Raw genomic sequence first — 16,198 nt, 5'->3', positions numbered from 1 at the left:
GAAATAATACCTTCTCACCTTATTAAATTGATGTGGACGATTTGCACTGCATGGTGTCAGCAATCTGTTCAAAGTCTGGATTGTAGCTGCTGATTGCTAGCCTCAAGCAGACGTCCAGGTGATCGTCTGTTAGAATGAACCGAAACTTGGACTTGATAATCTTCATGTTTGAAAACGCTGACTCGCAGAGGTAGGTGGAGCCAAAAAATGCTGTCAAATACAAGGCACTTTTTTCTCAGATTTGGATATTTTTCCTCCACAATAAGGTTCCAAAAATGTTCTTCTGATGCCCTCAATTTGATATGGGGGTCGCTTTGCAGTGTCAAAATTTCACTCTCGACGCCAGATGTGTCCATGTGAAACAATGATGCCATTTTTGATGCAATTTCTTCAACATCAATGTTCGCACCAAACGGAAAGCACATAAATGTTGCTACAGGTTCTAGCATTTCAAAGTCTTGGAAGCGCCTGTCAAAGTATGTGATAATGCTGTGCACCTGTTCTACATATCTATCTTTGGCAAAATTTGCAGTTGCTTTTCTAGCTGTGACATCATATTATTGAAATTCCTCAGTTCGTGCCGCTGCAGTTGTGACGAGAGCAGTTAAAAGCTGTCATGGAACTAATCATTTCAATAATATTTGTATCTTTTCCTTGCAGCTCTAAATTGAGTTTGTTCAGCCGAGCAGGAATGTCGGACATTATAAAATGCCACAATGTGCAAGTGGGAGGATGTACTATGTGTTCTAGAACAATAGCATTACTTCAGATTTTTTTACAGTTACTTTACTGTGGTACATAATTTATTTGTAGCATTGTCAATAGCTATTGACAATCAAGCAAGAAATAAAATAGTATAACTATTTCATAATCTCCAGCTACACCATCAAAATTACTTTTATTGATAAAATGACTGCTGAGATCAATCCTATTTCATTTGAAGTTGTCATTAGTTATATAATGTCTTCCATTGTAATTCATCACTAGCTTATTGATGGAACTCTTCCTGTGTAACTAAAGGTGGTCTCATTGTGTTTGATCTGTAGCTCATAGGCAATCCTGACAGTGTCCACAATCCACTTTGACAGCAGCTGTTTGGAGAGGGCTTGTCTATGGAACTTAGACCCACAGCCAATAAAGAGCTGCTCTGTTTGACGCCAACCCTGAGTCCTAACTGGGCAGAGCGTGTGCAGCTTCCTCTCCCTGTCAGATTGGAAAGGTGGTGGATGAAAAGCCTCCAACTGCACTGACTGGTTAGCATGAAAAGCAGAGATGCTTTTGGAGAGAAAAGCAGGGTTGGTACAGAGCGTGACCTTAGTCCTGGCCTCTGTGAAAAATAGGCAGGCTTTAGCAATGGAGAATGTTTGCATTTCACCTACTCGCTTTGTGGAGGTGATTTCTGGTGTATTACTCTTAAATAATCTGCCTAGACAGAGGGCAGACTGCAGTCTGTAACTGAAAATCCCATTGATTTTTGGGCGTCTAAATTGTAACCTTATAGGGGGTTTTAGACATTTGTGTGCTCAAATAGCACACTTGAACGTCTAGAAATGAACTTACATTTGCTGTTGAAAATCGTGACTCTAATAAGTTTGTCTACGAAATAGTGTAATTTTAGACATCTGACAAAAATGTTGTTACCTTTGAAAATTAACCCCACTGCGTCACACTGTAAACTGTGTTTAGAAATGATTATTCACATCAAGGTAATCTCATCGAGCAGTCAACAAATAAATCACACTGCTTCTATTCCCCTGAATAATTTCTTAAACCTGTGAATACCCATGTGTGTGTGTGTGTTTGCGTGCGTGCATGTGTGTGTGTGTAACCTAAGTGAAAGGTATTGTGTAAACCATAGTGTTTGGTTAAAAGAAAATAACTGTGTGTTGTAAAAGAAGTTGGTGTTTTGTTTACGGGGAAACAGCGTAGATCAAAGAAGTGTTTAGTTTAGGGCTCCATGTGGGAGCTTGGCTTTTGTTTTGTTTGTGAAATAAGTGCACGAAAGTGCTTAATCATGCAGTTCTTGTGTCTGGGTCTGTGTTTTAATGGACAAACGAGAGTGACCAGGCTCTGTTACAATAGCTAAACTAATGATACAATGAATAGCTAAACAGATGGCATTTTGGATATTTGTCTTTTAAAACGTATAATATACCCAAAGATGTATTGTGTGTGTAAACAGCCATTAAAGTAATCTTTCTTGTTCTAAATGTACATGATGCTGGATACTGAACCATTGATATCTTTGGGTCCCTCCTAACAAGAATGTAACAAAAAAAAAAAAAAGTGGGTGTACAGCTCTTGGGTTAACTTCTCTAATGGTCTGCAATGCCAGTTAACTACTGAATTAATATTTTCCTTTTGAAAAAGGATAGCATTTATATATTATATATACACACACATATATATATATATATATATATATATATATATATACACACACATACACACACACAGACGTGCTCAAATTTGTTGGTACCCCTCCACAAAAAACGAAGAATGCACAATTCTCTCTGAAATAACTTGAAACTGACAAAAGTAATTGGCATCCACCATTGTTTATTCCATATTTTATAGAAAACAGACTTTGCTTTTGATGTTTTATTCAACATAATATTGTAAATAATAAAACAAATGAAAATGGCATGGACAAAAATGATGGGACCGCTAACCTAATATTTTGTTGCACAACCTTTAGAGGCAATCACTGCAATCAAACGTTTTCTGTAGCTCTCAATGAGACTTCTGCACCTGTTAACAGGGAGTTTGGCCCACTCTTCCTGAGCAAACTGCTCCAGCTGTCTCAGGTTTGATGGGTGCCTTCTCCAGACTGCAAGTTTCAGCTCTTTCCATAGATGTTCGATAGGATTCAGATCAGGACTCATAGAAGGCCACTTCAGAATAGTCCAATGTTTTGTTCTTATCCATTCTTGGGTGCTTTTAGCTGTGTGTTTTGGGTCATTATCCTGTTGGAGGACCCATGACCTGCGACTGAGACAGAGCTTTCTGACACTAGGCAGTAAGTTTTGCTCCAGAATGCCTCGATAGTCTTGAGATTTCATTGTGCCCTGCACAGATTCAAGGCACCCTGTGCCAGGCGCAGCAAAGCAGCCCCAAAACATAACCGAGCCTCCTCCATGTTTCACTGTAGGTATGGTGTTCTTTTCTTTGAAAGCTTCATTTTTTCATCTGTGAACATAGAGCTGATGTGACTTGCCAAAAAGCTCCAGTTTTGACTCATCTGTCCAAAGGACATTCTCCCAGAAGGATTGTGGCTTGTCATATGCATTTTAGGTAATTCCAGTCTGGCTTTTTTATGTTTTTCTGTCAAAAGTGGAGTCCTCCTGGGTGTTCTTCCATGGAGCCCACTTTCGCTCAAAAAGCGACGGATGGTGCGATCAGAAACTGACGTACCTTCACCTTGGAGTTCAGCTTGTATCTCTGGCAGTTATCCTTGGTTCTTTTTCTACCATTCGCACTATCCTTCTGTTCAATCTGGGGTCGATTTTCCTCTTGCGGCCGCGCCCAGGGAGGTTGGCTACAGTTCCATGGACCTTAAACTTCTTAATATTTGCAACTGTTGTCACAGGAACATCAAGCTGCTTGGAGATGGTCTTGTAGCCTTTACCTTTACCATGCTTGTCTATTATTTTCTTTCTGATCTCCTCAGACAACTCTCTCCTTTGCTTTCTCTGGTCCATGTTCAGTGTGGTGCACACAATGATACCAAACAGCACAGTGACTACTTTTCTCCATTTAAATAGGCTGAATGACTGATTACAAGATTGGAGACATGTGTGATACTAATTAAAGAAACTAATTAGTTTGACATATCACTATAATCCAATTATTTATGATCTTTTCTAAGGGGTACCAACAAATGTGTCCAGGCCATTTTAGAATATCTTTGTAGAATAAGCAATAATTCATCTCTTTTCACAGCTTCTTTGCTTTATTCTATGACATACCAACGGCATGCAAGTATACATGATAAAATAGCTTTTAATTTTATCACTTTTCAGGAGGAATGAAGCATTATTTCAATGAGCTGTAAGGGTACCAACAAATTTGAGCACGTCTGTGTGTATATATATATATATATATATATATATATATATTATACACATACATACATACACAAATGAAAAATGGTAATCTCCATCTGGCTAATTCCTACCTTGCTTGGATGGTCTCCAATGTTTTAATTGAGAACATTATTTACTTGCTGGCTAATCTACAGCTAAACTAATTTCAAGATCGGGTCAAAAAGTAGACCCACTATTTTACAATCAGCAAAAGTACAGGGTGGTTTCTTTCACCACGTGTTACACAGTTGTGATTCACTAGAAACTGAGCAATACATCATGCGAGTCAGCCAGTTCTTCCCCCACACCAGGATGATGTCTTAGATCGGAATTGCACTGACAGTATTTGTACATACGGGTCTATAAGTTCAAGGACAGAAGGTAAAAAATAACCATATGATTAGCCATGTTAATAGATATTTGTATGGGCTTACCAACTGTGCTTGTTTCAGTGAAATCTGCCAATATTATTAAAAAAATGCATAAAATTAATTCCCAGTCATAATAGGGATATGATGCCTGTCATTATGAGAACATCAACGCACATCATTTGACAGATATAATGCACAATAAAGAAATAACATGAATAAAAAATTAGGCCTTCGCTATATGGATGCTTTTAAAAGGAAAATCAGTGCCAGAAATACATTTGCCCCTTCTGGTGACATCATTTAAGTATTGGGTCCTCTGCACACTCCAAAAAAAAAAAAAAAAAAAAGGTTTTGTAAGCAGAATACAGGAAAGTCTGTATAGTATATATATGTGGGGACAAAGATTTGAAAGTATTCATATTTTTTATATAATATCCTGAACAGCAAAAAAAACAAACTGTTAAATATTGTGTATTACTTAAACATTTTGCAAACAGTAGCTTAAAGATTATGATTTTCTGAAAATCATATTTTAAAAAAATCTGCTTTCTGGGTTGGATTTCCAATGACAAGACGATTACAGGTCCATTGAAACTCATTTTTCACATTTTAAAGTAATGCGATTCAGTGTAATATATAATGAAATCTTACAAGGTAGCTCTAGGGTAGCATTAAATTGCAGATCTGCAGAAACAGCGTTTTCATTATGGGAGTGTCAACACCTATTTCTCACATAAGATGTCGACTTACCCAACCACCTGTGTTCCAGTATGCAAATTAGGGATAAAACATGTTTTCAGGATTAACACATTTAAATTCCAGGACTACTTTTTAGCTGTCCTGTGAGAAAACCAAACTATAAAATAGTCAACATTGTGAAAACAAATACACAAGCAATGTTTTTAAGATTGATTTTCAAACGTTGTTATTTTGAACATTTGATTAGATTTAAAAACAAAACAGCTGATCACTTCAACTAAATAACTGCTGTCTACGATTAGAGAAACAAATTACTTGCTGGGCCTACATAAGTAATTTCATTAGCGTTGTGATGTTCATGGGCCAAGGGCAGAATACTTAGGATACACCAAATATAATTGCCAAAGTCAGCCATGTAAATCTCAGCTGTTACAATGCACTCTTAGACTCAACAAATTTGACAGACTGTAGAACATGGGCAATTAATTATGGCTAATTATAGATGTTTGCAATAATGAATACATAATAAAATGCAAAATGAAACATGTTACACCAAATTGAATCATTTTCTTATATTATACCATGGGTAAATAAAGCCCTGTTTATTTTTATAATGTTTGTTCACACTGGAGTTGTTATCAGTGTCGTACCGGTATAACTGTATCAATACAAAACTCGGATAAGAGCAAGTTTCTTACCAGTACAGTTGCAGTATGACTCGGAACAGTTCAAGTGAAGATAGGATTGGGACGACAACAGAATGGATGAGTGTGAGGCACACCCACTACACGGAGTCTGAGGTATGCGCATTGCACGTAATTACTATTACCAGAAATAATCTTACAAAACATACTTTTGTCTCATCCTCTCATGTTTTGTGTGTTGCTTGTTGATTATGAACAACCAAAAACACAGCATATACACAGATATCAAGGCAAAACATATTGCTTGTGTAGGCAGCCATTTAAAAGAAAATGACACAGGTCGCCTTGGAAACAAGGTTAACACCCAAGTAAAGTCACCTCCGGTATAATGACCAATATAAGTGTATCGATATAAATGTAAACAGGTATATCACAGCAGTATTGGTATTGGTGTTGGTGTTGAAATGTGAGTTAGGACAGAAAGTGGTACTGCATGGGTATATTCTAAGCCGAAACACATTTTACCAGTATTGTTCTGATACAAGTGTGAACACGGCATAAATGTGGACCAAGCCAGGATTTACATAATTACAAGGTGGCAGTTTTTTGTGTTTTACATAAAAGAACTACAAATCTTAAAATGTACTTGCAATCCAATCTAAGTGACTATGCAGTCTCAGGGTCTCTCTACGTTTCACTGTTATCAAAACGGACGGACACATACACAACGGCTGCTGGATTGCGTAGTTCCTAGTTCCTCATCTTTTTCTAGTGCATTCTTGATGATGTGGTCCAATTTAGCTGAACTGGCTACTCTCCCTCTCAATTAATTAATGGTAACGTTGTATAAATCTAATGCCATGGTGCAACTGGAAATATTGGATTTCTTTACTCATTAGGCCACGACCTCTGTGACCTGGTTATATCATAAAAGGCGATTGAAAATTGGTATGTATCAATTGATAGCAGGTAAGTTTATTTATAACAGGGTTGATCAGTACCTAAAGCTAAAATATAAGAAATGTTTGCTTTTTTCAATAGTAAAACAAGAACAAATCGTAAATGTTTATCATATTGTAAAATGCAAAGTAAAGTACTGGCTATATATCAGCTTACCATTCATTCTTTATACGATCAATAGGGCAAAGGCCAAAATAACAAGTCAGGAATAATCAATAAACCAATAATAATCCATTACTGCAGTTGCACCTGTTCTTTTATTTACTAAACATAAATCTATGCAACCAGTTACATTTCAATATAGATAAACACATTAATTAAAACCATAAAATAATAATTAAACAAAAAAACGTTATTCCATAGCCAGAAAAAAATGTCTACTACGCCCTAATAAAAAAATACATGTTCTGACAGTTTAATAATACTACTGGAAGAAAGGGTCAAGTGGTAAATGGATTTAGTAGATTGACTTAGTGAAAAAATAATCATTACTTTATAAAGCATTTATTCAAATGTGCACAATTGTTTTGCTACTCCTGCAGAACTAAAGAGGCATACATTAAGAGCCTATGACCAGTTAATACTAAGTTATTGCTACACTGTGAATGTAGTAGCTTACTAGTAAGGTTAAAAAACAGGGATTTACAAAAAATTTAAAATGTACAAACTGCCAATATAAAAACATTAGATTACCTTACCTGATCAAGCACCGCGTGCAACGTCTGCACTAAGCACAGTGCGCACCGAGCACCGGGGCGCTATGCGCTGAGCACCGTGCGTAACGAGTGCACTAAGCACCAAGTGCACCAAGCACCGTGTGCAACTGGTACCATATGTACTGAGGTGCTACGCGCCAAGCACCGTGCGCACCGAGTGCACCGAGTGCACCGAGCACCAGGGTAACATATGCACCGAGGCACTATGTGCACCGAGCACCGTGTGCAATGAGTGCATTAAGCACCGTGTACACCGAGCACCTTGTGCACCGAGTATACTACGGGACACACAGGCCAAAGCCGCAGCGGGCGAATCTGTGGACGGAGTACAATAAACAATAAACAATAATAGTGGGAACACACTGCTGTTGTTGTTCGATTTTTTTTTTTTTTAAGGCCCAACACACCAAGGTGGTGGGCTGAGGCAGCCGGCATGGTCTACTCTACTGCGATGCTAGTAAAAATACAGCCCTGTGGAGGACAAGGCCTGCTGCTGTTTTTTTTGTTTTTTTTAGCTGTAGCACAACACATGCAAGTGGGAGTGCCACGTGTGCACTGCAGACGTGCCAGCAAGGTATTTCGACAACAAATATATATATTGTATTTATTTAAACTACTCAGTCACAGGCAGATAGGTAAGTGATCCTACTTCAAGTAATTAACATTAGCTGTATTTAAGTAACATTATAAAGGTGGTGTTGTTTTAATTAGGTGATTTACTGTTTGTGATTAGTACCAGGTGAGTGTGGTTAAATTGGATAGAGGTTGATTTGCAATTTGATTGGTTTCCACACAGCTTTTTGTAGTTGTGTGATCCCATTGAAATGCATTGAAACTATTGTACTGCTTAAGTAGTGTCTTTAGCGCAGTTTAGCAGCTGTTAACCAGGATAGGCTGTTGGAGAAATTCCGAACCTAGCAGCGCTTTGGAAGACGCTCTCTACTAGACAGGTCTGTACCCTCCCCCCACCGCTCCTGCCCCCACTACTATTGTACCTATCAGTCTCACCTGTCCTGCTACGACTGTCTCTCACATCCCTGTTATTCTGTCCTCTCATTCCTGTCCTCTGTCCTAACCCCTCTAACCTCATACCTCTGCCTCCCCACCCCACCCACTCTCTGTTAACACCTTTGAATTTCATGCTGTCCAACTAACCTCTCCCTGTCAACTCCTGCTAATTGTACTGTACCATCCCCCTGGACCTCTCACTCACTTTCTCGATGACCTCGACTATATCCTCTCCTCCCCTCTGTCTAATATCCATCTCTCCAACCCCACCCACTCTGCCGGATTCCTTCCTCTCCTTTACTCCTTCAACTTCTCTCTCTCTCCATCCCTTCCTACCCACAAAGCTGGCTGTCAACTGGACCTCACCTTCTCCAGGGCCTGCTGCCACACCACCCTCTGTCACCCCTCTGGACCTCTCTGATCACTTTTCATCTCTTCTCTGTCTCTTGATATGTATTTTTTGTATACAAGAGAGTCACCCTGGGTAAGGGCGTCTGCTAAGAAATAAATAATAATAAATAATAATACTAACAGTAGTCAGCAGAGTCGCTCAACAGCGGGGGTAAGGCGAAGCTTAGCCCCATTGGAGGATGTGCTCCCACACGAGTGAAGGCTGGAAAGGACAACAACACTCACTCCTTTATATCAATACTGCACATGCAGTTGACTCATGTACCACAGATAGAAAGCAGCTCAGATATCAACACAGAGGGTCTTACCTTACCGTCTTGAGAGGCAAAAAGAGAAATGGCTTCCATGGAATGATGGTTTTAACCCCTCGGTAGGCAGGACTGAGGGCATCATCCCAGGAAGGGGCCTATCGGCAGCTCTGGTATAGACTCAGAAAATACCTACCAATAGGCAGGCATAGCCCATACATAACATTTTGGTGGTCGTCTTCGAATTGAAAGGGAACATTGTTTTCTGTCAATTTCAGCCCATGCAGTATGCAAGGTAACAAGTTTCAAAGATGAAAAACTACAGAAGCCTTCTCCAACCCTAAGTAGTAGCATGTTGTTTAGTTCATTAAGTTATATCTACTGCATAGGCTGACTGCCAAAAGGCTAGTCTCTTAAATTACAGTTGTAATAAACAACAGGGATAATTCTTTATTATTATTATTATTTTAATTTTAGCAAGCGTAGAGATCAATGCAATTCAATAATGACCTATCTCGGCATAACTAATACAAATGTACTTGTAAAAAAAAAATAAAATAATAATAAACAGTCTTGGACTCCTATAGAATGAAGTCTTCATTCAATCCAAAAACCAGTTATGGTAAGGTGGGCTTCCAGGCTCAATAAACTGCTCACTAGATGTCTGTCATCCCTGATCTGGAGTGTCCTCTATCTAAAGAAGATGACTAGTGCAATGCTGCCAAACATTTAGTTTTGTGTCACATTCTTCTTGATACATATTTACCAAAATGGTTCATGAGGCTTAATATGAAAAAGGCTCTCATCAATTAATAGTATTATTTTCTTTCCTAACTTGTGTCTCACACAAAGTATATTATCTAACATTTCCTGTGACAGTCAGAAATGACACATTTTATTTAACACATCTGCAGGGATACGGCCCGTCATATCCTTGTGACTTTATCAGAGCAAGATGAGTGCAGACAGTCCAAATGTAAAGATTTTTCTAAAAGAGACCTGACACTAGTAACACCTTCCTTTTTTTACATGACAAGTGTGTCAGTGAAAGTGATTACTAAGTGTATTTTAAAATAGTAAAGTGGTCCAATGGAAATACAGTAGATATCATTATTTCACAGCAGCGCAGTAATGCAAAGAAAAACTAGGTCAAAAGTAAAAAAGATTATGTTATTAGCAGCTATTCATATTCCTTCAGCACTGCAGTTTAATATGTTCAACCACACTGGAGGTGTCAAGTCCATGCATTAACACAGTAAGCACACTATCTTTCGTGATGGACCATATGAAAGAAAAACACATTAGAAAAAGAATAAGGTAATGCTCGCTGGGCATGAAATCCATTTTCAAAACATTTTCATGGAAATTTAACACTTTTAAAGTTTAGAAAAGTGACTAAATTAGAATAGGACTAGCAGCTGAATATTTATGTTTGGTTCTTTTCTCATGGTTAAAGTTATATAGATCACTTTACTTCATTATGAGTTAATAGACATTATTTTAAAGTGGAAAAATCACAGGAATAAAAGGTAATTCTTCTGGCAATCGTATACATTTGTAACCATTACTTTAAATTCATCTATATGACAAACGCACAGTTTACACCGTCCTGAAACTGTGCCAAAAGGTTTGGATTCATGGCAGTGTTCCAGTTTACATAGGGTATCAAGTCAAACAAGGACTGTTAAAGCTTCTCTCACAGACCGGCCGCCTTCAATCATGCCGATAGCAACCAGGCAATCTTCATTACTCAAGCAGGGCATGGTCGTATCTTTTGCTGTTCTTGCGTTAATTAAAATCATGTCTTTTTGAATGGTTATTTATACAGATTCTTAATCAACTCATTTTGGCAATTTTGAATCAAATACCAAACACTGAGCACTTGACGGTTTTATGAAATCACATGACTTGAGCTCAGTATTTTGTTATCCCAAGGAACAATACTACTGAAACAGTCAACAAACCTGTCTGCTCACTATTTAAAATGTAAGTAACATTATGTATGTGCCCAGTGAGTTATTGATGTAAAATTTAGACTGTTGCGTTTTCATTGTGCACCAGTAAGTTCACTGTTGAGGCTGCTCCAGTGACCCCCAGACCTGTCCTCGCATTGGTTATTGATTTATTTTTCTTAAATTAAGGCACAAAATGTAGATAAATGTAAGTATAATGATTTCATGTTTTTATGCTGGGATTAAATACATGCTTTTAGATTATTGCATGTAAACAAGGTATGGCTGACGTTGTAAATTAAATGTTTTTTTTGTGGTTTTCTTTTTTTTAACGAATGCTCCTCATCTGTCATTTCGACACCTGTAATATGTTAGAAATTGCGAAAGGTATGACTTTTGTGAAAATTGTTAGACCCCACCATTTTATATATTAATTAGATAGACTATCCTAAATATGTAAACCTGCCTAACCCCGTGCCACTGCAATATGTGATATGTGATATGACTTTAGCTTCCTGACCTGGTCTGACCACAGCAGCATGATAATGTAAATAGCCTATATTTCCGTGCTTTCGCTTTTTAAATACTGTGAAATTATTGTATTCACTTAAGGTCTTTTCACACCAAGTGCGTTGCTTCAAAGCATTAGCGCCAGCGTATTTTGATGCCGTCAAGTTGTTTTCATACCAAAGCGTCAATTAATCTGAAGCCTTGTCACTGAACTCAACATATCCCTTAAAGTACAAAATTATATTTGAGTCTTTCAGCACTAAGTACTGTAATATAAATACTGTTTCAAGAAAACTAAATAATAACGTTCTGTGTCTTTTGCAGAAAAAAATGTCTTTTGCATTTTCGAGTGTGTAAAGCAGTCTTTGTTTCCTGTACTTCTTCACTGTTGAAAGTGCCTTCCCATTTGACACACAGACATACACGCACAACAATTACTTGATTGTTATTATAATTAATTATAAAACTGTTTGAACACTTGCTTTCTTCCTGCAAATCGGCTGTTGAAATTCTGAACACAGATCATATGTTACTGTAAACTCCCGGTTGTGCTCTTCATATACATACATTGCTTGCTTTCGCCCACTTACATTTTATTTCTTGAAACTTTTTTTCACACAATGCAGTGTACCCAAGTAGTATGTTCAAAATACACGCACTCTCCAAAACTAAATATCGCTAAACAAAATACCTGTTTTCTAGTCTTTTTTCAGAGCATTCCGATTCCCGTTTCTTGGGACACACACACATATATATACAGTGGTTTGCAGAAGTATTCACCCCCCCTGCAAAGTTTTCATATTTTGTTGGCACCTGAGCATACTCCACGACAAATTAGACTTCACATGTAGAATTTACACAAACTACTCCACATTGATAAAGTTAAAAGAGTGCATATTGAATATAAATAAGTAAGATTTACAGGGAAAAACAGATTAATCCCAGTTGCATAAGTATTTTTATTTGCAGTATATGGTGATTCATAAAACTTAGCACCCACATTTTGCAGTTCAATCGCAGCACGTAATCAAACTTTCCAGAGGTGTGGTTCAGTACATATAAGAATTAACCAAAGGATAAGAGAATTTCAGTAACAACAGCAGCTTTGACTACTACAGTGTTGTTTTAAAATATCTGCAGGTTCCAAACTGATATATAAAATATAAGATAAGAACCAATAACTGAAGAAAATGGAGACAAGTGATAATGCTTCATTTACTTCTAAAAGGAAAATGATTGTAAAGCTATGGTTACCACCTTTTTACGAGAATGCATATTTTCTCTGATTAGAAGAGAACAGATATCACAACATTTTGTAAAAGCAGCATGAACACTATTTATTAAAAAAAAAAAAAAACAACAACAATTGGGCGGGGGGCACCTCATACATCTTGAGCACCAGAACATAACCCCCTCAGTGCAGTCCTTCTCTAGTATGTGTTGCCCATTACAAACCATTAGTGAGTGTCAATTATGAGGCACAGTGCTTTCCTTTATTATCTATGAAATCTAGACACTATGCTGGGCACAACAGCCTTTCATTTACTTTCATGGGTTTCAGTTTCCATTGAATTTCATAGGCTTAATGACCTGAGAAATTATTATGGAAAACAATAACTCTGAGTTTGACCTTTTTTGAAGTTACTGGCTAATTTATTGACTTGAAGAAAAAAACTCCAGTTTACATTTTACAGTGATAGAATAGTGTGACCTTAGAACGTGGCTACCTGCAGAAGTTCCTTTGTTAAATCATTACAGTATTCATTATAAATTATTAATGGAACTGCCTGCCACATTTTGAGCAAAATGGTCAGTACTTATTTCTGTTTCATGAGAATTACATCTGTGTTCACATTTAACCTTGAAAATACAATGTTATGTTGACAATATAAGTCTCTGTCCTTTCTATATGAAATTACTTTGCAATATCACACTTTCACAAACCTTATGTGCTTAGAAATGTGAACGCAAACATTGGGGGCATTAATACAAGAACAATTCTCTGGTTTAAAATACTGACAAAACTTAAAAGATGACTTCAGTGAATATAAGCCAAATGGAGATCAGCTTGTTTATTTCCAAGTCTTGCAGCATTATCTTTGTTGTAGGCAGTTTTCCAACTGGAAATAGTTCAGTTGATCAGACGTAACTCAGTTCAGATAATGCGTTGAAATTGGAAAGTTATGTAGTTCGTAGAAGTGTTTTCCTTCTGATTCTTCTGTACAGCTAGTACATGACCTTAGGCCTTAGGTGGGAACCAAGACCAGCTTTCACATCAAGGCAGTGTCCCGTTTACTGTTTCAGTCTCTCGTAGGGCAAAGAGCTAGGGCTCTCTTCAAAGCTGATTTCAGCCTTCTCAGAACATGATTTTAGCCATTCTTCAGAATATTAGCCATTGGTTCTTCCTTGCCTTCCATGAGAAACTTTCTTCAGAGCAGTTTAGCGTCCCTTTCGTTCCTCTGAACTCCAAGCCACTTCCTCTCAGCATGACTTTTTTTCTCTTGCCTGGAGCCCTGCTTCTCCTGTGGGGAGCTTGCTTAGGCTGGGAAGCGCATCATATGGGAAGCACACCCTTTGAAAGTCGCACGGCTGCTTTTGTGATTCTCACTTCCACCCTATGATTGGTCAGCGTGTTTATTTTGGGCTGTGCCCGAGTCACGTGGGGTGTTTCTCATTGGTGGTTCTCTTTCAAAGACGGCCCATTGTTCTCAATTGGTCCGGTGTTTCTCCCCCTGTCGGCTGGATTTTTGAGATGGACTGTTTTCTGTCTGAGGTGTCAAAGCACCCACAACTGCCTTGTGCAAGATACTGCCGGCACCAAATGATTCAGTTTGTGAGCAGAAACCGAGTAGACACAGAGAATGGCTTAGGACCCCCCTCAATATATTTCAATTCTGTTAATTTCATACACAGAATGATATTATGACCCACTCTGACACTACACTGCCAACTACAGTTAAAACTGTATTAAATATTGTTAATGTGTTAATACACAAAAAAACATGCATTTTGGAAAGTAACCGAAAACAATAATTTCATACAGTATATAAAAAGCAAAAGCCCCGGAAAAAAGCCTTTTGAAAATAGCTCAAATAAGCACCGAAAAATTAAATTAATAATAACTGAAAAACTGAAGACCCAATTATGTCATTTGAGAATACATAAAGTGATTACATACTGTAACTTGAACTATTATCATATAATTGCTTAATTCTTATGGGCAGTTCTGAATTAGAGACAGGTGTCCCAAGCAGCAGGCAAGGGCACTTAACAAAAGACAAGGTCAATTACATAGCCATAATGACCGCAGGATATTAATGCTATTATAAATTGTTTGTATTCAGTCTATATTAATGCTAATATTACTACAACTAATATGACTACTACTACTAGTAATAGGAGAACCCTGTACACGATGATGCTCCACACTCTCCATTTCCTCGCCCTCGTCTCCCGCCGAGATACCGCTTGGCGGGAGCCCCTCCGACCCCGGAGGGCGAGAGTCCCCAGTGGGAAGCCCTGTACTCCCCACTAGTCCCAAGAGGAGCTGGGGATTTAGGATGGAGAGTCCTCCACGTAGCAGTCGCATCAGGGGAGCTCCTGCATCACTTTACCGACTCGGACGCCGCATGCCCTTTCTGCGGTCAGTCCGAGTCAGTAGTTTTCATATTTTTTTTGTGCGCCAGGTTGCAGCCGTTTTTCTTTCTGTTGAGGAATCTTCTGTTGCAGTTCTGGCTGCATTTTTCCCCTACCCTCCTTATTTTCGGGCACCCTGTTCGTGGCTCTACCAGGAAGAGAGACCTCCTCGTGAATCTGCTCCTGGCTCTTGCTAAACTAACAATTTACAAGACCAGGAAGCTCAAGATCACCGGAGAGGGTCTCTGACTGTGGGGCCATGTTCAGGTCCCTGGTTCGGTCCCGGGTTAAGTTAGAGCACGCCCACGCGGAGTCCGCTGGCGACACGACAGCTTTTGTCGACCAGTGGGCTCTAAATGGCATGCTCTGCACCACCACCCCTTTTTTGCTAAATATTTAATTTACAATCCGTTTTCCCGGTTTCTTTAGTTAAAATCAGTTAAGGCTCACCCTTGTTAGCACCCTCAAGGGTGCTAAATATAATTTTTCCAGCTGTCGTTTGACAGCTGGTGCAGTCCCATTTTTACGGGCTAAATAGGACTAATAATAATATTAATAATCTTACCAGTATAAGAAAACTGACAGCAGGGCAGCTTCAGACTGGAGAATCAAAAGTGCCAAACTCCTCAAGATTTCCCTAGAATAAAAACAAAACAATTGGTTAAAGAATACCAAAGATAAAGCTAATAAAGCAGACCTTATATACTGTATAGAACATTCCTTTTGGTCCTGAATATTATGTTTTTTGTTATTTTTCTTACAATTAGTGGTATTCATTTTTCACAGCAATAAAGATATAAGAAAGTTAAAACACACCATGAAATAAAACACACATTTTAACTTGAACTGTTTTTGCTATTTCTAAACTTTGTTACTTTTGCTTTGTAATTCAATGCATGGGAATGCATATTTTGATTAGACTACAAAATGTAAACAAAATAACATTTTATCAGTCATG

At 38.2% G+C, this 16,198-nt stretch overlaps 1 protein-coding gene across 26 annotated transcripts in view; it reads right to left on the bottom strand.

The window, feature by feature from the left end:
- Window positions 1-16,198, bottom strand: part of LOC117421380 (receptor-type tyrosine-protein phosphatase delta-like) — a 607,967-nt gene that overhangs the window by 427,668 nt on the left and 164,101 nt on the right. For all 26 annotated transcript variants that reach the window (XM_059030127.1, XM_059030157.1, XM_059030132.1 and 23 more), the window contains one exon: window positions 15,806-15,877. The gene's annotated coding sequence lies outside the window, so the exon portion shown is untranslated. The remainder of the gene's footprint in view (window positions 1-15,805; window positions 15,878-16,198) is intronic.

The sequence above is a fragment of the Acipenser ruthenus genome, chromosome 1 (assembly GCF_902713425.1).
Source record: "Acipenser ruthenus chromosome 1, fAciRut3.2 maternal haplotype, whole genome shotgun sequence".
NCBI lineage: Eukaryota > Metazoa > Chordata > Actinopteri > Acipenseriformes > Acipenseridae > Acipenser > Acipenser ruthenus.
The sequence above is the reverse complement of the archived record's forward strand: the minus strand, read 5'-3'. Positions and strand labels throughout refer to the sequence as shown.